This window comes from Rhinolophus sinicus, chromosome 14 (assembly GCF_057876585.1).
Source record: "Rhinolophus sinicus isolate RSI-liver-muscle chromosome 14, RSI-T2T, whole genome shotgun sequence".
NCBI lineage: Eukaryota > Metazoa > Chordata > Mammalia > Chiroptera > Rhinolophidae > Rhinolophus > Rhinolophus sinicus.
In genome coordinates this window covers 166523967-166549858 of record NC_142514.1, presented here as the reverse complement: position 1 = coordinate 166549858, position 25892 = coordinate 166523967, and the positions used below count along the sequence as shown (strand labels likewise).

General features: G+C 43.4%; 1 protein-coding gene across 3 annotated transcripts in view; it reads left to right on the top strand.

The window, feature by feature from the left end:
* Positions 1-25892, top strand: part of SLC1A2 (solute carrier family 1 member 2) — a 142396-nt gene that overhangs the window by 59736 nt on the left and 56768 nt on the right. The gene's annotated exons all lie outside the window — the stretch shown is intronic.

The following is a 25892-nucleotide window of genomic DNA, read 5'->3' as shown; positions in this document are numbered from 1 at the left end:
TAATCTGGATTCAGGGTCAGAGGCCTTCTCAACACATTGCCCCACGCAGCCCCTAATCCCAGATTGGACTTTGCCCAGGATGAAATGGGCTTGTGGTCCAGTCTTGCCTTGAAGGTGGTCCAAAGGCCACTGAGATGGAGGGAAAGGGACTCCAAAGAGCCAGTGTACTGAGCGGCTCCCTCTGTCCAGGGTGGGCTGGGAGACCTCCTGCTGTTGGGGAAGCCCCTACGATTGCTCCTTAGGGCACCTTCATGGGTCTCCTTCTCTCTCAGGGCTCCTTGCTGTTTGAATTTTGGAGGATTCTTCTTCCTCCTCTTTCCCCAAGAAGTACCTTTTTGCAAGATGCCACTCTTGTCCTTCTTAAGATCTTTTTTTCTTGCCTGTTTGCTCACTTGAAGTAGTTAACTCTCAAATCTTTATCTTGGGACAGGTTTTCCCAAAGTCTAACCGCCTTCCTTTGCATTGGGGCACATGGACGATCTGCCTCTTTATCTTTCCAGCTCCTCTGCATTCTCTGCTCTTTGCCTACAGAACCTCTGCAATGAGCACCTGCTCTTCTTCTAGCCTCAGTCCCAGGCGTGTGGAGTCAGCCGTGGGGAGTCCTGCCCCCGTTCCTCGGCACATCTTCTGCCCTTTCTTTCTGCTTTGGCAGGTCTTACCAAGCCTCCGAGTCTCTGCTGAACTGTCCCAGGAAAGTTATTCCTGACTTTATTATTTCAGAAGAGAGCAAGTGTCAAGGCCCGAGGTTCTGACTATCTTATTCTTTCAGTCATTCAACAAACAGTTCCTGAGCACCTTCTATAAACCTGCAGTGAATACGATTTGACCCTGCCCTCATGGAGCCTAGAGTCTGGTCCCATTTCTGTCATTAGTTGCTCTGGTTTATATGTCACGTCTCTGCTATTAGACCAAACCCCTTGTGGTCAAGGGCTGGGTCCCAATCATGGTTTACCCACAGCCCTATTAGATCCACCTGCTAGACGCTCAGCACGTCCTGAATGGACTGCTGTAAACGCTGGTGAATACGTGGTCCTTGGGGAGGCTCACCAAGGGTTGGAGGGCTGGCAGGAGAAGGACAAGCCCATGGAGGCTAAGGGATGGAGACATCTCTGCTCTATGCTAGACTCCAGAGCTGCAGGAGCTGGGAGCTTTGAATGGAAAGCAGTCATAGCTGAATTGCATTAAGAATATGGGTCTGAGTTTGACTTCTATCTCCTCAGCTTAAGAACTATAAGACCTGTGCAGGTTACTTAATTCCTTCGTGCCTCAGTTTTTCCATCTGCAAAATGGGTCTTAAAAGAATGTCACCCCTATACAATGGTTAAGAGGTTGAAATGAGTAAATGAGTTTAAATGAGTGTAAAGCACTTAAAACAATGCTTGGTACTAACATTGGCTATTACGTAGACTTTTCTGGCAATGGGATTCTCTGGTGATTTTCACTTTCTTTTTTTATATCTTTCTAACAAAGTGCATGTTATTTACGTAATCTGAAAAACATACACTAAAACTATTTCTTTTTTTCTAAGAGACAAGGAAAGAGTCTGGTGGGTAAGGGCGTCATAGTTTACCCGCCGATCCCCTACCCCTTGTCCTGAGGGTGTATTTCTTGGTGCACTTCCTGTGGGGGATGGAGATGGGGAAACATAACTTTCAGTGCCCCTCTCCCCCCCCCCCCGCCTGTCCTCATTGGTCCCTCCCAGTCCCAACAGTCTCACAGGGAGGCTCCAACCTTTCTGATGGTGTCATGATTGGCACCCAGCGAGTCTTGCACTGGGATCAGGGAATGGAATCACCCAGCGGTTCCTCTGTAGAGTGGATGGGATCATTGGACAAGGCAGTCGCCAGCCCCAGGGCAGGGTTTCCTCAGGACTCAGCAGAGAGCTCTGAGAGCTGGAAGGTGCTACGCCTCGCCAAGGGGAGGAAGCAGGGAGGGCCAGATGGGGTTTGCAAGAAACAGGAGCAAAGTTCACACATTTTATGAAGTGTTTTATGGTGAAGTTGTAATTGGAAGCCTGGTATTTAACAAGAATTATTGGGTGTGATGGTCTTAACACAGAGAGTCCTGTGGGGACACGAGTGAAACTGGAATGAGAACCAGGCGCAGTAAGTGTCATGGAGTGTGTGTAGCTTGGATCCGGCATGCTGCTTAAATTGCCCTATTTTTTTTTTTTTTAATTACCATTATTAATTTTTTGCTCTTGGAGCAAAACTCAACTTAGAGACAAACCCAGAGCACTTGTCCGTTATTTGTTCTCTGTCTGAAAGCGAAGCCTAATAGAATGGGTCAATACTCGGACTATCTCTGGGGATTGCAAGTGCCTCTAGGTCACCTCCAAGTCTGAGCATAGTGGAATCTGATCTAATCAGCGTGCTCAGGAAGATGCTCTTCCTTGTACAGAGAAAGGGCAGCAAGTGGCCCAGAATTGTGCTGTTTATCTCCCCAGGCTAATTTCTCAGTCCCCCAAACTGAGGGCAGGGCCTTCTATTCTTCTGGAAATTCAGAACCAGTCAACTGTGTAGAGAATGGATGTGGCCCCCTCTTTGTCACTCTTTCACCGAGTGACGGATAGCAGCCAGGACTCGGCCTTTTGGAGCCCTGTGCTATGTCAGAAACAACAATCTTCAGTGGTTGGAGTAGAATAGAGGTTCTAAACCAGCGGCCATTGATAAAGGGCTTCAGGGATCTTAAGTTGTAAGGGAAAACTTCTGTGTGTGCATTTTTTAGGCAGAAGGCCCCTGAATCCCGTTAAGCACTCACAGAATTTTGCCTGAGCATAGCAGTGAGGAGATCCACCTTGCTGTTCCTAGAATTCACCAGCTTGTTCCTGCCTCAGGGCCTTTGCACTCCCTGTTCCCATTCTCAGAATACTTTTCCCGAAGATCCCACATGGTCCCCTTACTTTCCTCAAGCCACTGATTAAATATCACTCTCTGGACCCTGTTATATAAAATAGTGCCCCATCCCTCTCTACCCCACTCATCATTCCATCACTTCATTGTTCTTTACAGTATTTATTACTGTATGACATTATTTGTTTACTATCTTTCTTCTTTAGTATGTAAGCCTCTATGTAGAGCAGTGACAAGCCCAGAGTAGATTCTCAGTAAATATCTACTGAACAGATGAGTACATGAACAAATGAATAACTCTGATCATGTTAATATTTGGGTCTCAGATGTAAAAATATATATTTTTTAAATGATGGAAGATAAGGGTCTGAGTTCTCAGAGGGGCTACTTCTCAGCCATGTACCTTGAGTCCCAAATATTTCATCTGCTGTGAAATGATCACCTGGGCACTTCATTGGATGTTTAGGCAGAAGCCTTCTAGGGATTTTACAGTGTTGGCGCATCTATCATTAAGTTCATCAATCTTTTGAACACACCAGGTGTGTGTGTGTGTGTGTGTGTGTGTGAGTGTGTGTGTGTGTAAAAACGGAGGGGTCAGACCCTGGTGATAATAATAATATTATATCATCATTATTATATTGATGCACAGATAATGGGTTATCTCCATTTGAAAATGGGGTACTGACATTATAGACATATCCATGTGGGTTTTTAAAAAATTTTTTTATTGGGGAATATCGGGAACCAGTGAGTTTTTCCAGGGCCCATCAGCTCCAAGTCGTTGTCCTTCAACCTAGTTGTGGAGGGCGCAGCTCAGCTCCAAGTCCAGTTACTGTTTTCAGTCTTTAGTTGCAGGGGGCACAGCCCACCATCCCATGTGGGAATTGAACCCGCAACCTTGTTGTTGAGAGCTCGTGCTCTAACCACCTGAGCCATCTGGCTGCCCCTATGTGGGTTTTGTGCCTTGTCTGAGGTCTCACAATGTGTCAGAGCAGGACAGTGATGGAAGTCCCACTTGCATCCTAGAATTATTATTACGTTCTGGAGAAGATGTCCCAGGAGTTGAATTTAGGTGACCAGGATCAGCTTGGGGCTACTGTTTGCTCTTGCAAGAAGTCCAGTGTGAGTGGAATGCAACTGCCTCTGTTTCTGATCAAGGAAAAGTAGAATGAAGACTAGGAAAAGAGATGCTGCATTTTCGCCTGCTTTTAAAGGAGAGAATAAGAGGTACCATGCTCTTCTGGGAGGTACATCCCCTCTGAGCGAAATGAACCCTGCTCTCCTCCAGACAGGTTATTTGCTTTGTTTCTTGAGCATAAACCTCAGAATCATTTCGGACAGAAGGTTAACTTTTATCAATATCTGCATTGGGTATGCTTGGAAGGAAATTCAGTACACAGAGCGTATTGCCTCCATTGTAACCTCCTTTAAAAAATGACAGCTTCTTAGTCTTTTCTTTTAAAAAGTTAATATTTTCCTGCATTAAAAAAATACTGTTCTCTTCCAAACATTTTAGATGGCTGATTCACCATTCCTCAAAATCAAATTAATTTAATTATACAACATGACCCACAAACATAGCAGTTTAAAAGTCAAAACCTAGAAAAAAAAAAACACCTACAAAAATATATTTTTAAAAAAGCCCCTTTACACACCTTCCTCTAAAATTCTCTTCAATTTTCAGAGTTAATCCTTGCAAAGAATTTTTTGCTTCTCCTTCCAGAATGTCTCCTCATGCATTATAAATGTTTGGGCACATGTAGAATTTTTGTATATCTATATCCTGGTTAGTCCTCATGTTAGTCCTCATGGCAATACATCATTCTTTTTAACATTACAAAGATGTTATAACCTAAAAAAACAGTTTTGTCCATTAAATGTGCAGAAATTGTTGCTTTAATTTTCTTTTCCCTGATTTCTAAGGTGGTAGAGAATGTTTCTGGGTATTGCTCGTGATGCTTCAGATGTTGGTGGGTTTTTGACATGGTTTCAAATATTTTCATTAATAGGACTATTTAAGAACTAACTGTCTCTCCTTCAGGGCTGATAAGCAGCTGGTAGTTAAAATATTGAAATATTTCATACTTGTTGGTAAAGTGCCCCAGCCCCAAGTCTCAATTTCCTCACTCCTCCCCCTGCGCCTCTGGTCCCTTGCCTAACCTCTCTGGGAGGTGGCAAATGAAGAGGTTAAAATCCAGTGCTACAGGTGACCTTGAAGACCCTGCTCTCTTGCAGTCCCAGCCTCTATTCAGGTTGTTTGGCACCGTGATGTACCATTTAAAAAACATTTTGACAATTTCCTCCCCCACTCTCAACCAAATATACTCATATTTTGTGATGTTTACCAGTTTCTGGTCTCTAAGAGAGTCACGTTAACATGCTGCTGGTTTGCTTCTTGAACTGGTCCCTGCTTTGTTTGCTGATTTCCCGGGATTATGCTTATATAATTTCCTTTGACCTTGGCTTGCACATGGAAATCCGATGCTGGCGGAATAAGGCGACGCTTATGTAACTTGTTACATAAAAGAACAGAGATCTGATTCTCACTGAAGTGTCTGCAGAGTTTTCTAAGAAGTTTGAAAGTTCGTTTGGACAGAGGTTTATGTTGTCTTGCAGTCAGTTGAATTCTTCAAAAAGCATTCCCTTGTTTCTGAAATAGGTGAAAGGGAACGGGGAAAGAAGAAGGATAGTACGGCTATTATGTGGAGCGCACTTAGCAGAAATTAGTGCATCCAGTATAATGTTTTCTACAATCCTTTTGCCTTGTGTGGATAAGAAAACTGAGGCTTTCAGGATGAAAGTGAGTTGCTGAGGGTCATACAGCTAGAGGGGCAACGCTCAATAAAGCCAGATCCATATGCTTCCTCTGGAACCTGTGGGGTGTGTGTGTGTGTGTGTGTGTGTGTGTGTGTGTGTCTGGGGCATGAGACGTGGAGTGATTCAGAAGTATTCTGGACAGTTCTGTTTCTTGTCCCATTCTCCTGAAGTTGTAAACTTTGCCCACTGACTGGTCTAAAGTCAATAGGAAGCTCAGACCTTTCCGAGGACTTCCAGTGTCTTAGAGGCCAGGCTGAGAAACCAGCTCTTTGATCTCTATGCCAGGAAACAAAACTCTGTCCTGGCCCAGATGGCTGGAACTTTGAACGCCCTAATGCCGCCCTTTCCCCCTTATCTCTGAGCTAGTGCAGACCCAAAAACAACAGGTCTCATGTAACATGTTTGCCTGGCACGAGCTGGGTCCCATGGCTTCTTCTCTCTGCTCAGGGAAGTGACACGTGAGTAGAGCTCACGTCAGGGTAAATTCTGCAATGGCCTATATAACAAAGAAACAAGCTTAACCAGGAAGCCTGGAGAAATGGGGTTCTGGTCATTTAACTTTTAGGGTTATTAGGAAATGAAGTATTTTGGTAATTTCCTCTTATTTTTAATTCTTACATTGAAAAAGTAATCAACACATGGCAAAACATTCAAGCTGTGCTAGAGAGTATGCAAGGAACAGTGTCTCCTCGTCACCTGAGATGCCATTTACTCACTCTTCTCAGAGGCCAGCACTACTGAGTGTCCTGTGGTCATTCCAGAAATATTATCAGTAATCTTTGTAGATACAATTATAAGTGTGTATTTTTTATATCTTTCCTTCCTTCCTTCCTTCCTTCCTTCCTTCCTTCCTTCCTTCCTTCCATCCATCCATCCATTTCAACTTTGCTTAACTCTTGTGGTTGGAAATGGTTAGAAATCCCTGAATTCATTCTCTCATCTTGGTTGGGTGTGTTGGGACCAGAACAGCCCTGACAAAGACTTTTGCACGTCACCGAAGATTCTTGTCTCATTTACAATGAGGCCCTTTCCTCATTTTAAAGTCCTCCAGCTGGTAAAGGTGTCGCATTGGGCCACACACCAACCAGAGACCTCCCTGAGAGATTTTTGTTTCCACACCCTGCACTACACTTCTTCTCTTGGAGTCTGTCCTTCTTGTCAAAGCGGAATATAGGAAGAAGCCCTGTGGGGTGGAGGGCTCCAGTTAGGTGAGATTGCACGGAATCTGTGCTTCAGCCACGGCTGCCCTAACTCATTTCTTGCTGCAGGAGGGTTCTGACCCACAATCCCGCTCCCTGCATGGAGATTGCCTCTTTTCACGTGTTGCTTGCTGAACAACTGAGGGAAGGCAGCTTTCTTCCCAGCAAATTCTTTGCCCACTTAAGTATGGCAAGAGTGAAGGGCTGAAAAGTGGCAACGACACCACTTTCTCAATCACTTCCTCCAAATTACCACATATTCACAAATTACCACAAATTACAGATATTCTGCTGGGCCTTGTCATGGGATAGTCACAAGTAGAAAACGGGATGATCCCCAAAGAACCACCCTCTAATGAACAGTGATGTGGTTTGCAAGGTTCCCACTTCAGAGACAGAAAAATAACCTGTTAGTTCTGTTCCTGGTCCTAATCAGATCTTCTGGAGAGCTCTACACTCTGGTTTCTTTATCTTGCAGAGCTTAATGTGGACTTGGGTCCTAGCCTCTGCCACTCACTAGTTATGTGACTTTGGGCAGGTAGGTCTTAGTGGGAAAATAACTCTGTCTGTTTCAAAGGATTGATTTGTTTTTGTTGCAAGTGATAGAAACCTAACTTAAGCTGACTTAGACGCACAAGAGAACGTATTAGCTTATTAGCTGAAAAGTCTAGAGGTAGCTTCAGGCATAGCTCGATCCAGAGGCTAAAATTGTATCAGAACTCATTTTTTCTCCATCTGTCTTTGTCTTCAAACACAGGCAGTTCATTTCCATGCAGGTTCTTGGCAGCTCTGGACTTGCATCTTAGGAGCTCAGAAACCTCAGCATAAAAAGAGCTTTTCCTTCCCACTATTTCCAGCAAAATTCTTAGGACGGAATCTCACATTCCCTCCCCTGAATATTTGTAGTCTTGGGGAGGGAATATCTTGATTTGTCAAGCCTGAGATGAGCAATGGATTCGCTTCACCCAAACTACAGGGTCAGGAGGGGAGGTGCCCTCAGAGAAGTCAAGAGGCTAGAGCCAAAAGAATAGTCAGTGGATACTAGGTAGGTAAGAGCAGCAGGTGTGCAGAGTAGGGACAAAATGAGGGGTCAACAGGTTTTTTTTTTTTTTTTTGTAAAGGACCAGAAAGCAAGTATTTTAGGGTTTCTGCAGCAACTACTCAACTCTGCCCTTGTAGTGTACAAGCAACCATAGACAATGGATAAACGATGGGCCTGGCTATGTTCTAATAAAACTGTATTTACAAAAACAGGCAGTGGGCAGATTTGGCCCAGGGTCATAGTTTGCTGACCCTTGGCCTAAAAGATAAAATGCACTGGCAGAGCATAGCATCTTCTTCTCCCACATACCCCAGAGACCTCAACAAATGACATCTGGCACATGTACTTAACAAACGCTGGCTGTTATATTATTTATGCTATAAGTAAGCATAATAACAATGCTAACACTGATCATTATCATACCACTAATTGGATAATGAGCTATCATGAATTATGAGTAATGTGTCAGCCACGTATTCCAGGATTTTTCCGACACTGTGAGTGTAGCCTCCACTCCACATACTCATAGAGCGAGGAGGCACCGCAGAGATATCCAACGCCAATGCCTCGTTTTACAGATGAATCTTAAGCTCAGGTAAGAGACGACACATGGGCAAGTTCATCAGCCAACTAGTGGCCGTTTTGGAATTTGCAGCTGTTTCCTCTAGACCCCCTGCAGGCTGGAGACTCTACCTAATGGGCACATGGTAGGCCTAGTGTGTCTGAGCACATAGGTGGAGCCAGACAATAAAGATTCATTGATTTTTTTGGATCCAAACTGGGTTGTGGGGTGACTTAGTTTTGGTAAGAGTCCTGACACATGGGAAGACCTGATTCTGGACCACCATGTGTGTTATGATTAGAACTCCCGGCTGCTGGGATGACTCAGAAGTCTGGTTTACACAAAGGTTATGAAGCACCTCTTGCTACGTTTGACAACAATGAATAAAATGAACAGTTACTCATCGCCTCACTTACTGCCCTCTTTGTCACTGTTTCTATGGGCTTGGCATGCTGGCAGCCATCTAAATGGCTAGTTTTCAGTTTGGCTACATGCGGTGAAAGGGCTCCCCTCAAATCCCCCATCAACATGGACAGAGAGAGGCCTGTGGGTACTTTTATCTACACTCAGTGGGTCAGACCACCTGACCAAACTTTTCATGACTGGCAAAACCCTCCCTGGGATTTGGTTAACCAACAGCCCTGCAGAGATCCAGGAGGTGACTATTTAGAACCACAGTGCTTTAGCTTTGATTTCTTTTTCCCCCAAATTTATTGTCAACTGTCATCACTCAGGGCCATTTACATAAATCACCGAAAAAAAATATTTTCAGGAATTAAAACCGAGCCATAGACTCCTCTGGTTGCAAAGAATTCTACAAAGAATTCAGCGAACAGGATAGAGCATTTGGGAGTTGGTTGACCATTCCTCTAAGGCAAGAGTCAGCAAACTTTTTCTGTATAGGGTCAGGGAGTAAATAGTTTAGGTTTTGTGGTCCATATGGTGGACCATGCTTTGCTGACTCCTGCTCTAAGCTCTGGTTAGTCAGAAAAACAGACCAAGAATGGAGTATTTGAATTGGCTGCTCTGTTCCTTGAATGTAGTTTTTAAAAACTTGGGCTGTGAAGTAGACCAATGTAGGCTTAGCTCTGTGGTACTACTGCTTACTGGGTGATTTCAGGTATGGTAGTTCCCTCGGTTTCCTTGTCTGTAAAATGGGGGTAATAATAGTCTCCCTTAGAGACTTGTTTTGAGGATCAAGCAAAGGAAGTCACTCACTGCAGAGCGGGTATGCTTGCTAAAGGATAATAGCACAGTTATTGATACACCCAATGGATAAAAGAAATTATTCAACACCATGCAGTTAAGGAATTGACCTATCTGGTCATTTTCAAAGAGAAGTAAGTGGGGAGTGCCAAGAAACAATCTTTATAAAAATTTTTAACATTTATTAAGAATACCTGTTAAGAGAACTATTACCCCCAACTTCTTAACAAGGGAAACTGCATAATCTAGTGTAGTTCTTTTTTTTTTTTTTTTAATTGAGGGATAATTGACATATAACATTATTTTAATTTCAAGTGTACAGTATAATAATTTGTACGCACTGCAAAATGATCACCAGAATAATTCTAGTTAACATCCATTACTTTACATAGTTACAAAAAATATTTTTTTCATGTGATAGAAACTTTTAAGATCTACTCTCTTAGCAACTTCCAAATATGCAATACAATATTATTAACTATAGCCATGCTGTACATTATATCTCTAGGACTTGCTTATTTTTATAACTGGAAGTTTGTACCCCCTTCACCCCTTTCTCCTACCCACCCTCCCCCCACCTTTGGCCTCTGCTGGCAATGACCAATCTGTTCTGTTTTTTTTTTTTTTTTAGATTCCACATATAAGTGAGCTCATACAGTGTTTTTTTTTTCCTCTGTCTGAATTATTTCACTTACCCCAATGCCCTCTTCTCTTTATCCATTCATCCATCGATGGACACTTAGGTTCCTTCCATATTTTAGCTATTGTAAATAATACTGCAATGAACATGGGGTGCATATATCTCGTTGAATTAGTGTTTTTATTTTCTTTAGATAAATACCCAGGAGTGGAATTGCCGAATCATATGGTAGTTCTATTTTTAATTTTTTTGAGGACTATCATACTATTTTCCAAAGTGGCTGCATCAATTTACATTCCTACCAAGAGAGCACAGGGATTCTCTTTTCTCCACATCCTCACAGACACTTGCTATTGCTTATCTTTTTGATAATAGCCATTCTAATAGGTGTGAGGTGATACCTCAAAACTTTGTGGTTTTGATTTGCATCACCCTTATGATTAGTAATGTTGAGCATCTTTTCATAAACCTGTTGGCTATCTGTATGAGTATGTCTTCTTTGGAAAAATGTCTATTTAGATCTTCCACCATTTTTTTAATCGGATTTTTTTTTTTTTTTCTGTTGAGCTGTATGAGTTCTTTATATATTTTGGATATTAACCCCATATCAGATACATGATTTGCAAATATTTTTTCCCATTCAGTAGGTTGCCTTCTCATTTTGTTGGTGGTTTCCTTTGCTGGGCAGAAGCGTTTTAGTTTGATATAGTCCTACTTGCTTATTTTTCCTTTTGTTGCTTTTGCTCTTGTTGTCAGTTCAAAAAATTATCACTGACACTTATGTCAAGGAGCTTACGGCTTATATTTCCTTCTAGTAGCTTTATGGTTTCAGGTCTTACATTCAAGTCTTTACTCCATTTTGAGTTAATTTTTGTGTTTGGTATAAGATAGTGATTCATTTTCATTATTTTGCATGTAGGTGTCCAATTTTCCCAACACCATTTATTGAAGAGACTGTCCTTTTCCCATTGTATATTCTTGCCTCAAGTTAATTGACCATATATGTGTGGGTTTATTTCCGGGCTCTCTATTGTGTTCCATTAGTCTTTGTGTCTGTTTTCATGCCAGTACCATACTGTTTTGATTACTATAGCTTTGTAATATAGTTTGACCAAGTAACTTCTTGGTCATCATCTTGGTCAACTTTCCATCTTCTATGGAGGAAAATCTGAAACTGGATCGAATTTCTTTTGCATTATTGCTAAGAGCCTAGTGCTAACTCATGCCCGACCATCTTCCTTTCTCCAAAAAAAAAAAAAAAAAAAAAAAATGAGGCCTCACATCATTCAGTGAAAAATCTCAAATGAAATATGCTTTTCAGAACATTTTCTTTAGCCATAGAGTTAAGTGAAATGGTCTGTCTCTGGTCCAGATCATGAACATGGTCTAAGATCAGGTGGCACGCAATGACTACAGGCCACAGGGGCTCTGGGATCCCAGCTAACTAGTGACTTCATTCTGCTGCCCTGGATTTTAAAATGCCTGTTGCTATGGCTGAAGTTGAAAACAATTTGGCCTAAAGCCACCTATATTCTCAACATTCTGGGGAATGCAGCTTTCAAAACCAAGTTTCACAGGTAGTCTGAAAAATTATGAGCAATGAGGTTGAGGTTGGGCATGCCTGTGATGCAGTAACTAAAGGAACATGTAAAAATGATCCATTCCCATCTTAACGTTCCCGGATCTTGCAGCTGCCATGCTGCAGTGAAAAAGGATTTGGCTTTCGATAGAGACAGACCAGGGTATCATTCTCAGCTCTGCCCTTTCCTAGCTATTTTAAAACAGGCAAGTTACTTAATTTTGTTTCCTCATCTAATGACTAATAAATTACTTCTCATATTGTATAAAATGTCTATCTTAAGAGCTGCTGCAGGGGAGGCCGGTTAGCTCAGTTGGTTAGAGCATGGTGCTAGTAGCATCAAGGTTGCCGGTTTGATCCCCACATGGGACACTGTGAGCTGTGCCCTCCTTAAAAAGAAAAAGAAAAAGAAAAAAAGAAAAAAGGAGATGCTACAAAAAACTGTTGTCCAGCCTGACTGTACAGGCTACAGTCCAAATTACCAAATCTGCACACGCCAACCCTGTTGACTTGTTAAAAAAAAAAAAAAGGACGCCGAAGTCACTCAGCATTTAGCACATGCTGAGTCATTACTCTAGAGGGTTCTAATCCTGGGCTTATTGATAACAAGACCTGCTGAGAAGACAATGAAAACCCTACTCCCCTCTCTGTAATCTGCTAGCCAGTCATTGATTCCTCACTGCACTAACTATCTCTGTCTGCTGTCAAGGAAGACGAGATTGCTGGTCTCTGGCTTTTATGTTTTAACCCTTATTCCCCTAGAAACTGCTCAAAGTTGTAAATTCATGTGGCATCTTTAGTAATGGCATGATTCACTCTGTTAAACCACCTTATCCCTACTTCGTAGACTGGCAAAATAAATATTTGCTGTTGTTTGGGGATTTTATTTAAGCACAGAAGGAAAGCCCCTATTTATACAATGATGAAACTAAATGGGACGGGGACTGCCAACGCAACAGGAACCAAGCAGGGTGTAAACAAAATTAGGAGATCGTTTACTTTCCTTTTAATTCTTTCAAGAAAACAACAGTGTACGCATGATGACAAATGGTATTTGACGCTTGGCCTTTGTGTCAGGGAGCAATAGGGATTGTTGGGGACGGTGGCAGACTGGAAAAACGATGTCTATCTAAAGGACACTCACTTCTCAGTTCTAGCTGATTGTTGCCACTAAAGAATCCAGGTTTGAGGATAGCTGGATTTTCCAGTACTTTAAGAGATTGGAGAAATCTGGATTTTAATATGAAATCTAGTTCTTAAATGTTACAATAATTCAAATTAAAAAAATGAACTCTGTGTTATCCCTTGAGTTTGTAAGCACCTATATAGACTGAAAGAGTATATTGGTGGGGGAAAATGAAATTGAGGAGGAAAAATGTGGACTAAACACCTCAAAAAATGTACATAGATTTATTGCAACACTCTCCAAGTGGAAAAACTTACCTGTGTATTTAAGTTTTGTCACGTTCCTTAGACTCTACTTACTAAGACAGGAAAGTGGACAAACACCTTAGTACTTTTCAATAACAAGGTTGAAACAAAGCATCAGTGTTTCGTTAAGAAGAATTTAAACAATTGACAATTTACTGAAATTTATCACTGTAAATTTAACAAGGTTTTAGAATTAATTCCTACTCTTTAACATTATTAGAGTTACTACTTATACTAAACGTAGCAATAAAGGAAAGGACTCTTTACCTAAAGGGGGTGAATGGATTCTGTGACTACTCTCTATTATTTCTGGTGTAACAATATAGGAAAAGTACTTTGTGGCTGAGGAAGAAACTTCAACTCCCTACACAACTTCCTCAATAAGCTGTGTAGGGATGGGGAAGAGACCCGCTACAAGGAGCATGCTTGGTCAACAGCTGGCCAGCTGTTGGACAATCCGCCATACTGTGTTTTGCTCAGTGGGCTAAGGATTTGAGAGTAGGAAATTTTGATGAGTCTGAGGAGGAAGATGCTTACTATGAAATTTTATTCCTTGATTTCTGGGTGGTGTGTGATGCAAAGCCTCCTCCTCTTCTCTCCGTTCCATACAATAGTGATGTCTCCATAATGGATTGTGGAGTTGGATCTGTTCTCAAGGAAGGGCTAAGTGGGAGCTGAATATGACCCTGGGGTAAACAGGGATGGGGTGGATAGAGGAAGGAGGCAAAATTGTTCCTGGCAAAAAAGCCTGTCACATCTGTGTTAACTCAGAACCCTAGGACGTCCCTGGAGTCCATGGAATTCATCTGAAGAAACTGTAAATTTTACCTAACTCCTATTACTGTATTTTGTCCTAGCACTTAGTTCAATCTACTAGTTTTTACTGAATGCCTCTATAATTGGACATGCCATTATATAGCAATTCAAATGAAGACGACATGATCTTTGTTTTGATGTGATGATTTAAGAGCAAACCAGATGACTCCGTGACACAAGAAGAAACCACGCTCAGAAATAAATGAGAGATTTTACAAGTTGAGCAAGATTGAGCCTTTCTTCCCAAGCACCTGGGATGAAGGGCTTTCTCCTCAGTTGCCATAGAGCAAGTGGGGTTGATGGTCCAACGCCAGCATACTGGACCACTTCCAGGGATATCAAGGAGAGGTGCTGCTGGAATGACTTCAGGAAGAGCATGACTTCAGGAAGTGACAACCATCTGGGGTAATTAGAAGCCCTGGTTGCTTTTGGCAAGGTCAGCAGATGTTAGTTTGAGCTTCTGATAGACTTCTAGGCTAAGACGTTTCATACCTCTTTACCTCCTGGTTTATTTAGGCTCTTCTCCACATCCCTCTCCGCAAGGGGAACCTCTTATCCAGTGCCTGAGCTGGGAAGGTTCCTGCCACTTACTGCCAAAGGTGCCTCCCAGGCCCTGTAGACTTGGGTTCCCCTCGTACCTGCCAGTCACTCGATAAAGTCTTACTGAACACCTAGTAAGTATTGGGTTCAGGAGTCTAAAGTCTAGTGGGGAAGACATTCAGACAGTAAGGAAACGATAAAGTGTGAGGTTCATAATTCAGAGGCATGAAAAGTAGGTAGGGGGCTCAAGAAAGGATTATTCTACAGAGCTGCATCCAAGAGTCAGTGAAGATTTCAGGTTGTAACAGAAGAAGTAAGGCAGTCCTTGAACACCATGACCTGCAAATGGCTATTAAAAGGGGGTTAACGGCTAGTGAAAGAGCATGTAGTCCCTGTGGGCTGCCACATCGGCACAGAGCATGGTAGACTTACTGTCTCAGGAAACTACCAGTGCAAGAAATGCACATTCTTCTCTTAAGAAGGAACTTTCCTGGTGTGATTACCCGCCAGTGGTGATTGGATGGCTCAGTATATCGCTTGTAAAATTAACATGTCAAACTAAGACGCGATTGGGCAGTCAATCTTCTGGCATTAGCAGGGACTGAATATTCAGTTGACTGACCAATGGATGCAAATTTAATGGCTCATGAGAAGGAACCAAAGTAAGAAAGGACACAGTCCTCTGGGAGGCCTGCAATGCTTCCTTGGGTGATGGGAATCATTTAGAGACATGATGGTGACAGGCCAAGGTTACTCGCTAAGGAGAGAAAGCTGTTGCGTTACCTTAACTATGTTTATCTAGCACCTCCCTCAAAGCTGAAAGGAGGAAGTCTGGTGCCGAAGAATTCTGCCTGCATCTCAGTAATGGAGGCTGAGAAGCAAATTTTTGAGGACACTGCGTCTCTGGATAAAGCTCTAGAAGGAGAAAAGCGGGCGTTGGTAGGAATCTCAGTGTCTGCAACCTTGCTTCTTAGGCGCCCCATAAACATCCAATAAGATAATATAGAAGTGAATCCTAGGATTCCATGACAGTTGTGTGTAGCATTGGGCTCTGGTGCGGACTAGGCATTAGCCTTCTTCTGTCTGGACTTTTCTCCCCCAAAGCAAAATCACTCTTTTGGACGGATGTTCAGTGTCAATGTTTACTAGTAACATGAAATTACCTAATAGAAAAGAGCAACTTTTTCGGGGCTGGAGCGAGAGAATGGGCTGACTTGTTCTTCTAAGTTCTTCCTGGATTCAAATCCAGACTCTGCCACCTACGACCATGTTTCCCCGAAAATAAGACCTAGCCGGACCATCAACTCTAATATGTCTTTTGGAGCAAAAGTTAATATAAGACCCGGTCTTATTTTAATATAATATAAGACCGGGTCTTACATAATATAATATGTAATTTTTGCTCCAAAAAATGCATTAGAGCTGATGGTCCGGCTAGGTCTTATTTTCAGGGAAACACGGTAATTATAACATTGGCAAATAATTTAACCACTCAATGCCTCCGTTTCACCTTCAGAAAAGGTTGCTAATAATACTATTTTCTTCATGAAGTTGCTATGAGAATTAAATGAGTTCACACATCTAAAAGGCTTAGAAAAGTGCCTGGTAAAGTGCAAGCTTTGAATAAATTTTAGCCGCTATCATTATGGGTGTTATCATCATTTTTATCCTTATTACCAACTACCAGACATTTGGGTGCCTCAGAGGCGAGGAGTCCTTCCTGGTGAAAACCTGGAGTTAGAGTGAACCCTCGTGGTTATTTCTTACCAGCAAGTGCTGAGTTGGCAGCGACAGGATGACTCCTGTGTGCTCTGGTTGCCTGAGGGGAGGAGTCAGTTCAGTGGATGCCACTCTCCCACGATAGTGCATCTGAGGCCCCGGGGACGGGGGCATGGATGGTCTGAGGCAGGCAACAGGTGATGGCTTCCCAGAGCCTGCTTTGCCGTTTCCCTCACCTAGCAGCCTGCTCCTCTGTTTTCCTTCTCCAGTTTCTAGGCTTGTAGGTCTCATTAGTCACTAGTGACTTGGTGTAGATGGAAGTTTTAATGTGCTTGTCACTCTGCAAATACCCCGGGAAAGGATGTACCCAAAGAATTCTCCACTCAAAGGCAGGGGACAGACAGGTTCACTGCTGGCTACACAACCTCCTGGTTCAAATCCCAGCTCTGCTGCTTCTCAGCTTTGTGAGCTCAGGCAAGTTGCAGAATCTTCTGGAACCTCAGTCTCTTCATTTCTGAGAAGGAATAATTGCTTCCTTTCAGGGATGTCATGAAGACAAAATACGTTAATGGATGTGAAAACCTTCTGTGAACTATGCAAATGTTATTAACTTACTTGTTAATAAGTTAAACTGATGAAATGTTACTTATTGTTTACCCTTTAAAAGGTGAACACAAAAAGAAGAGCCGTCAGGGACAGTTTCTATGGAAAACAAAGAAGGTTAATGTGTGAGAGTACTTCGCAGTTATAGGCATGGAAAAGTAGAAGGAAGGTCAAGACTGCACATTCTTTTTTGGCCGGTGAGAGCACGCCCTTGTAACCTGGGCTATCACCAAGCCCCAGTGTTTCTGTTTCATCCGAAGGAGATTTTTCACATGTCCCCAAACTACAAGTTGTTTTTTGGGCAAAATTAGCACCTGTTCTTTTGCTGGCAAATCCACCAATATGGGGATCAGCCAAGGGGATCCAAAACTCGATAAATTATATGTATTTACTTCTAACACCATAATTTAGTTTTCCTATTTATTTAAAATGCTTTATTCAAGTCTAACATGCGTATAAAAAAAAGCACACAAATCTTAAGTGACCAGCTTGGTTAATTTTCACAAATTGAATACTTGTGAAACTAGCATCCAGAGAAGAAGGAAAATGAATATTATTAGTATCAGGAAACCTTCTCGAGGCCAGAGGATTTTAAACACAGTTGACTTTGGAACTGACTGGAGCAGTAGCATGCAGTTGGCAGTTTATGTCAAATGTCCTGACCTCCTTTCCTTTAATTTGGCTTCTGAGCGTGGTTCTGGCTAGGATCCACATCCAGGGGTTCCCCCAGCAACGACTGTTCCTAGGAAGAGATCTGAGAAGCTCTTTCACACTGGGGTGTCAGTGAATGGGTTGCTTTTCCATGGGGTTCTGGCTTTAAGCGGGGGCCCCTGCTGGGATGCGAAGGGACAGGTCTCTCAAGAGGGAATTTCAGGCCCCTGGGAGCCAGAAGTGGGTACCTTTGGAAGATCTCTGGAGAAACTTGAAGGGAGTCCTGAAACGTCATCCTTCCAAAGCATAGTGGAGCCTTTTGAATGCCAGCCCTGGGAAATCCTGCCCCTTGCATAGTTACAATGGATGGTGACTTGTCTTCTTGCTTAGTACTGGCGCTGCATTGCAAGGTTGGCTACTTGGTCTAAAAGGAGAGAAAAGGCACACAGACAGATTGCTGTACTCGAGAAGGGAGAGGCCTGCACTGAAGAAAAGCAATGTAAGGCGTGACCCAAACACCCAGAAAGTTACAGCTGTTGTACACCTCGTCCAGTTTCTGCTGGTGCCTAGAGGCACTGCAGCTACTTAAGACACTGAGTCAACATCCCAGCCACTCCCCTGTCTGGGGGACTGATTGGCAGTGCTCAATATGGGAAGATTCAGGGGCCAGAGGAAGAACCTCCCAGGCTTAAGGGCTAAATCCAGAGCCCTGTTAGCTCAAAATCAGAATTCCCCCGAGTCCTGGAGAGGCACGGAGTGCTCATGCTCTTTGGTAGAAGGAGCACGTTTTGGAGGGTCCAGATTTAGAGATGTTGATCTTGGCAGTTGGGTGCTAAGGTGTCTTCCTGTGTCCTCATCAGTTTCCCCTGAAGGCCTCACTAGCTGAGCCCAGATTGGCTCCATCTTCCCATGAGCACTGGGGGCCGCCATGCCTTGGGCTGGGCAGGTGGGTCAAAGCCACCAGCAGGGAAGGGCCAGCCCTGCGTGATTCTGGCCTGCCCCTACCAGCCACCCACTGGTTTTTCTAATGCAGGTATTTGTGCTTTTGCTCTCATTTCTCACTTGTTTTCAGATTTCCTAGTCTGTCAGAATACTGTCTGCTAAAACTAACTGTCGCGCAGAACCTGTGACTATAACATGTTTTTGTGTTTTTTTTTTAATCTAACTTGTGACTATCATGTGTTTTGTTTTGTTTTTTAAATCTAGTTGCCCATTCATTCATTTATGCATTCAACATGCAATAATTGAGCATCTACCACAGGCAAGGAAGCAGGCTAGATGTGGGGGAGACAGCGTCAAATAAGTCAAGGTCTTGCCCTCAAAGAGTTTATGTTCTGGTGGCGACACAGACAAGTACATTGTAATGAACACCTCAGGTGAGGACAGCACAGGTAACAATACCCTGAGAGAGGTAAGCGCAGGTAAGCTGCAGGGGAGCATCTGAAAAAGCAACCTTGGGAGTCAACAAAAACTTCCCAAGGGTAGTCATGCTTGAACTGGGTGGTGAAGAAGTAATAGAAGTTGGTCTAAGAACAGAGTTGGAGGGTAGGGTGAGGAGGACATTTTACCCAGAGGAGATGGATAAATTGGAACTGGGGCCGACTTGCCTGCAGCGCAAATGCGGAGTGCATGCCAAGTGAATGTCCCCCCGTTCCTTGGCGTGATGTGAAGTTTTCAAATGCGGTTTCATGTTGTTCCATGAACCAGAGACAGGCGGGTAGCAATTACTGCAGAAGTGACATCCTCTGGGGACTGGGCTGGCCTGTGTGCTCCTGGGCCATGCTGTAATCTGTATTTTTAGAAGAGGTCCCCAGTCGGAGAGGACCAGGCACCCCACCCCAGTCCGTCACCCAGGCGTGGAGATGCGCTTTTCCTGGGTGTCTTCTTTCTGCTTTGATGGTGAGCCTTTCTGGAAATGGGCTAGTCTGTTGGGTCAAGGCTGGCTTAAGAATCTACCCTGGGGGAGGATTTCACAAAAGTCTAGAAATGTTTTCCTTAAGGCTGTACTCCCGATGCTCTGTGAGAGGCGGTTCGTTCAGGCCCTCCGCAGCGTGGAAGCTTACAGCATGGGGAAATTCCCAGACCCCCAGTCACTTGGGCCCTTCTGGGACTTTCTTTTTGTAAAAAGTACAACTACCATTTATTGCCAAAGCGGTTTACTAAGACTCAACTGTAAATAAACTGTCTTGATGGTCATTTGGCCCCAGTTTAGTCATTTAAGATGAGGAAAGGAAACTAAAATTGAGTATCAATTATATATTAAATACTGTCAGTGCTTTCATAAGTATTAGCTTATTCATGCTCTTACAATGACCCAGCCAGTTGGGTGTTATTGTCCAAGAGGTTAAATAAATGCCTTGTGCCACTCATAGCTGGAAGAGGGAGATTTTAACCCAGAAGCTGCTGGCCATGTGATTACGTAGTTGTATTCCACCAAGTTGCCTTCTGGCAGCTGCTAATCAGAGATGGTGTTTTAACTTCTGTTTCTGGGCAAAACAAATGTTATGTTTATTGATCCCATCACAATTTTATTTTCTACTGCTGCTTCCTTCCCCGTTGCGTGAAGACACCCCAAGGCCCCAAGTGACTCTATATTTGCCTTTCATGTCCTTAGCCAATTTGGGTCCCGTGGCCTAGGAAGTGACACGGAGAAAAGACTCCTTTCCTTCAGTTTTTCATCTGAATGTTTCTGTGAGTGCCACCTCCCTATTTCCACAGGAGTGGACTGTGAACGCTATAGGTGGCCTCTTGACGAGTTAGTGGGGAATTTAGCAATTGTCTGGTCCCACTGCCCGGTCACCTGTTTGATTATATTCCCATGGCATTGACCTGCCCGTCTGAGAAATCTAGACTGAGAACTGGCCTAGCGTGGATGGGAGTTAAGAAGATGCCTATGTCTGAGCTGTGTCTTGAATTTGACCCCTAACAATTTTAGTCATGCCAGATCTTAGAGCAGAGATAGGAAAGGTAAAAATGGACATAAATAAATGGTTAGTATTGTTATTGTAGGTTTGTCACTGGTCTCTTAAGTCACGCATCTGCTTTTCCCCGTGAGGGTTGTGGTGCGATTGGGCTGCGGTCCCCTTATGATGAAATGATTCTTCTCAAGATAAACTCTAAGCTTATTCAGTCCTGGATAGCATAGAATGGAGGCTATATCGCTAGAGCTGAGGATTCTTAATACCCCACCCACCGCTGAGAATTAGAGAATCACAGAATTTTAGAACTTGAAAGAATTTCTAATCCAACTCTTGTATTTTACAGATTTAGAGGCTGGAACCTGAAAAATAATAAAAACCAGCCAAAATTGGTCCCTAAACCCTACTGGTATCTTAGAGTATGAATGCGTTTTTATCATTTCATAGCTCTTACCCTTTTATCTGTTGATTGTGGTCAAGTAACTTTACATCCATTTTATACTCATACTATTTCTGACACAACCAGCTAGCAGCAGCCCTGGAATTACCACCCAGACCCCGTAACTTTTAGTCTCATGTTGTCCACTAGGTCCAATCCCATCATGACTCAGGATGACTAAAAACCATGCTGTAGAAAGGATGTATCATTTGTGAAGTCTGGAGTTTGCTGACAGGACCTTTCCAGAAAGTTTTTGTGATTGAGGAAATGGACACAGTGGCTGAAAATGAACAAGAAAAGGGACTGAAGGAGATTTGGAGCTTGTGAACCTCTAGGTTTTCTTCTCAGAATCTATGAGGACACAGTGGCTGTCAGAGAGAGATTCTGACTTGTGGGTCAATGAGCATGCTCACCGTGGTTCCACCAGCTCTTACAGGACCTGGCGAGGGTGGAGGCACAGGTGGGATGTAGGAAATGCCCAGCTGCCTTAGAGTTCCAGCCCCTTTTACAACTAGAATGGCATGCGTTAGGGACCTGGGAAAATCCCAGATGTGGGTCGGTCACAGCTGCAATCACCATTTCATAGTGCCCAGTGCTCAGACCTGACACCACTGGTATTTCCAAAATTCTTGTGCAAACACACCAGTCACCTTAGGGGAAAGCCCCTTCAACAAACATGGTTTTTGTTCACGAGGGTCTGACTTAGAATCCCGCATCTGGGCCATTTCTGGACACTGTCTTCCCTGTGCCTCCCGCAGGTCCTTGGACAAGGGCAGCAGAAGCTCCGGTGGGTGACGCCCATTGCAGACCTCACACCAGTTGCTTTTACGTTCCCTGGGGAATTTTCTGTTACCACCTCATTGAATCAGAGAAGGAGAAATAAAGAATTTGGTGGCAGCTAAGGGTACACTGAAATGTGCAGGCAGGATTCGACACCACATCTAATAAGCCTATTATTAGAGACTCTTGGCAGAGCGAGGAAAATTGAATGTTAATGAAAAGCAGGTTCTGAGAATAGTTTAAAACTTAGCACCGGCCCCATTACACGTTCCCTTTCCAGTCAGAGAGGATGTTGTAAGCTCGTCACTGAAGCAGGACTCAGGGATTTGTGTGAGAAAGAATGGGGCAGCGACTGTACAATTAACAGCTGTTTCAATAATTCAGTGGAGGAGTTAAGGCTGAAGGAAATTATAGGCTCATTGTTCAGGTTTTTCATTATCCAAACAGCCATCTCATCACGTGGCCTTACTTTGTTGGGCAATGGAGAGAGATCTGACGGTGTCGGCTTATAGAAACTTCCTAGATTAAGGAATTGCATTGCTCAATCTTCCGTGCAGAAAGCACTCAAATAGAAATAGAGCTCGTGAACCGTGCTGGAAAGCATCAGACTCCGTGGACTTGGCATAACCAAGCCACACCTGGGCTTTCAAATTCCTTAGCGGTATGAAGGGAGAATTAATAAGGGGTAAGTATTCTCACTTGAAATAACTTCTTATGTTTATCTGGTGGACTTACCCAGACCAGTTCCTGCCCTTTCTGCTCATTGTCGGGGACGCAAACTGCCGGCTACTGGGACCTCCCACTTCCTGCCTGTGTCCATCTCACAGCTCCCGGGGCCCATTTTTCTCTTGCTGGGAGCTGGGACAGTCGCTGAAGCTCTGTCATATTCATGGTGGTAATAGGGGCCAGCATTACTGATGTGCTATTCATTTGAATCAGTGCCTATGCTAAAAACCAACACGTGGACGCAAGGAGTTACATCTAATGGAGCTTCAGGCTCTGGTTTGAAATACAGATTTCCAAACTGTGTGCATTTCATGTATTTGCTAAGCTCTGGATACAATGCATAATTAATTTAGGAGACCCCTCGTTCCCTCTAGGTTTCCGTTCAAGGGCCTCCTGTCACAGAAGCCTTCCCTGGCCACCTGATGCAAAATAGCTCTGCCTTTTCCCCACATGTCACCTTCCTCCTAGCGCATATCTCCACTTGAAGTATGTTTATCCATTGATTTGTCCTCCCACTAAAACGTACACCCCAGGAGAGCAAGGGCTTTGTCTGTTTTGTTTATGGTGCTATCTTTAGCACCTAGAATAGCATGGGGCTTGTAACATGTGCCCAGTAGAAGTCTGTGGAACACATGCAAGAATGGTAAGAGGTTTGCTGAAGTGGTACGTTGCCAGTCCTCTGCGGAAGGGCCTCATTCCCAGGAAAAAGCAAGGTGTCCCTGATAGCTGCTTTTCAACTTTTAATTTCTTTGAGCAGACATTTATCAGGCACTTGGTACCAGGTATTAGAGATCACGGTTCTTCTCTCCCAGGGTTCACAGACTGGTGGAGTATGTAGAATTTAAATTAAATCCGTCCTTTCAGGTCCAGCTCTAGCATCAGCCCCTCCTGGGAACCTTTCTTGAACTCTCTACTTCTTCCCTAAAGCTAGCTGGGTTAGGCACTATTCTTACTATTTCCCATATCATTCTGTGCAGAGTTTTATCATGGCCCGTCGGTAAAGTCGACAAGTACAGTACAATGTGCTTTCTGTTTCCTCCTAAGAGCGCCCACAGAGCCAGGATCACACCTTACTCATTGCTGAGTACGGTGTCTGATGCAGAGGACTCAGTAAGTACCAGTTACCCTGCTATTACTAGTGTTGCCATGTACATCCAGTAACCAGCATTTATACAGCTGTGTATGTGTGCAACCTCATTTTAAAAAATTGTATCTGTTCTTCTGAAGATGCACAAGGCTTAGAAGTAACTCTATATTATGTTACGTAATATTATCTAACATTATATTCTATAATATTCCCCACTTCGGGCTCTCCTGGTGTTCTGGGGATTCAGTGATCACTTAGACGGGTAGAAAATCGTTACACAGAGTTTTTGGGGGACTCCCTGTGTCCCCAGATGCAAGCTGAGGCCCTGATGTGCTTTAAAAAATGATTCTCTATTTTTGTTGTGCAGATGTCAGGAACGCCAATAAGCCTGGAGCATTTGTTTAATTCCAAGAGGGCAAGTCACAGGAATCCTCTCAATACATACTTGTGCGTGTAGGACATTTTGATGCTGCCCCTTTGAGGTGGCTGTTTTGATTCAGGGCTTCGGGGACATTTTGTTGTGGCCTAAAATACAAACCATTAAACATGCAACAATTTTGTGCAACTAGAAACTGTGTGCAACAGGCATCCAACCACATTGCTGGATTGGGTGTATACGTTAACCTAATAGTTGTGTGTTTTCACTTTGACATGGGTGCTTTGATGCCTGACTCTTTCGTTACATCATATGGAGCTTGCCAGAATGTGTGCTTTAAACACTTGTTAATCTCACTTAAATACCACCCATCTGCCTGCTTCTAACTTCAGTGGCAGGAAGATTCAAATGAAACAGAAGGCAGGAGATGAGAATCTCAAGGAAATTAGAAAGTTTTGCCAAGGGCTGGCTAATGGAATACATTCAGCATTTCAGAGCACATAGGACCTCCATTCTTTGTTGGCCATTTTCTGGTGTAGAGCTTCAGATTACTGGCTAGAGAAATGTTTAAAAATATATAAAAAGATCCCAATGCAAACCTAGAAAAATGGCCTATCCACATTGAAAAGATCGTTTTGATCATTTTCCCCTGCTGTGTTGTAATAAGAACTTTTCTGTCTGTTTCACTTGGTGGTAGGAGGAAGTGGCATTTCTTGCCCACTGATCAGAAAGGTCCTCATCTGCTTGCTGTGAGCAATCAGGCCCTATTTTCTTTTTTACACAGTTTGCGTGATCATTGGCACACAAATATGTCAGATAGTCAGAGGTGGCCCCCAAACTAACAAGTGAGTAGAAAATTAGGCCATTAAGGGAGACCCAGAAGCTTCTATTTCGACTAATAATTTCATCTGTGCATTCTACCAGACTATGCAACATTATTTCCCATGTTAAAGCATTCTGGTACCAAGTATATTAAACAGCCTGTTATGAAAAAGGAAGTGTGTAATTGTACTTGGAGCCCTGGCGCTAATTCCGAGACTGGAGCTAAGCGTGGTGTCTTGTTGACAGGGTGGTGCCCCTGGGGAGATCCGCTGGGTGACATGTCACCCTTGTCATGGACTTGATGAACTTTGTGTGTCTCTTCTTCATAGTCTCTGGAGAAAGGAACCAGCGGTGTCAGGTGCCATGCCAGGCCACTACCATATGTCATCATGTTTAATTTCCACAAGATAGGCTCCATGCCCTTCTTTCTACACACCACACAGCTAGCAAATGATGGAGTGAGCATCTGAAACCCAGGTTCCCTGATTCTAAAACCAGTGCTATTTGCATTGTAACCAGTGATTCCATGCCACTGGTCTGCAGATGGGTGTTGGTTCTCGAGGTCATTTTCTCCAGTCTGTGCTGAGACTATCTGGGGAAGGCTAATACCTCCTTAGAAAGCACTTGTTTATTCAGAGACTGTGGCCTGTCTTTCTAGATGTTAAAGACTTCTTTCTTTTCTTTCGCCACACGATGGTGATTGTAAATGGCAGCTAACAGAAGTGTCCTATGTTGTCAAAGTAAAAATTTGGCATCCCAATGTCAATCCTCAAGATGAAATTTGAAATCTCATTGGCCTGGAAATGACAAAGCTGGGAAAAGAGGCGGACGCTCCTTTTCCTGGCAAGGGCTGCACTGCAGACTCTCAGCCCAGCTTGGGATCGCATGGGGTGCATCTGCAGCCAGGTACGAAGGTGGTCATATGCCTCTTAAATGCATACTTCTTTGATGCTGAGTCGCAGCGACTCTTGGGCAGCATAGCAGAGTCTTGACCATGCAAGTAATCTTTTAAAAACCACAAAGGATTCACATTTTTAAAAAACTGGAGAAACCATCTTTTCCAGAAGAGAGACAAAACTTGGGCCAG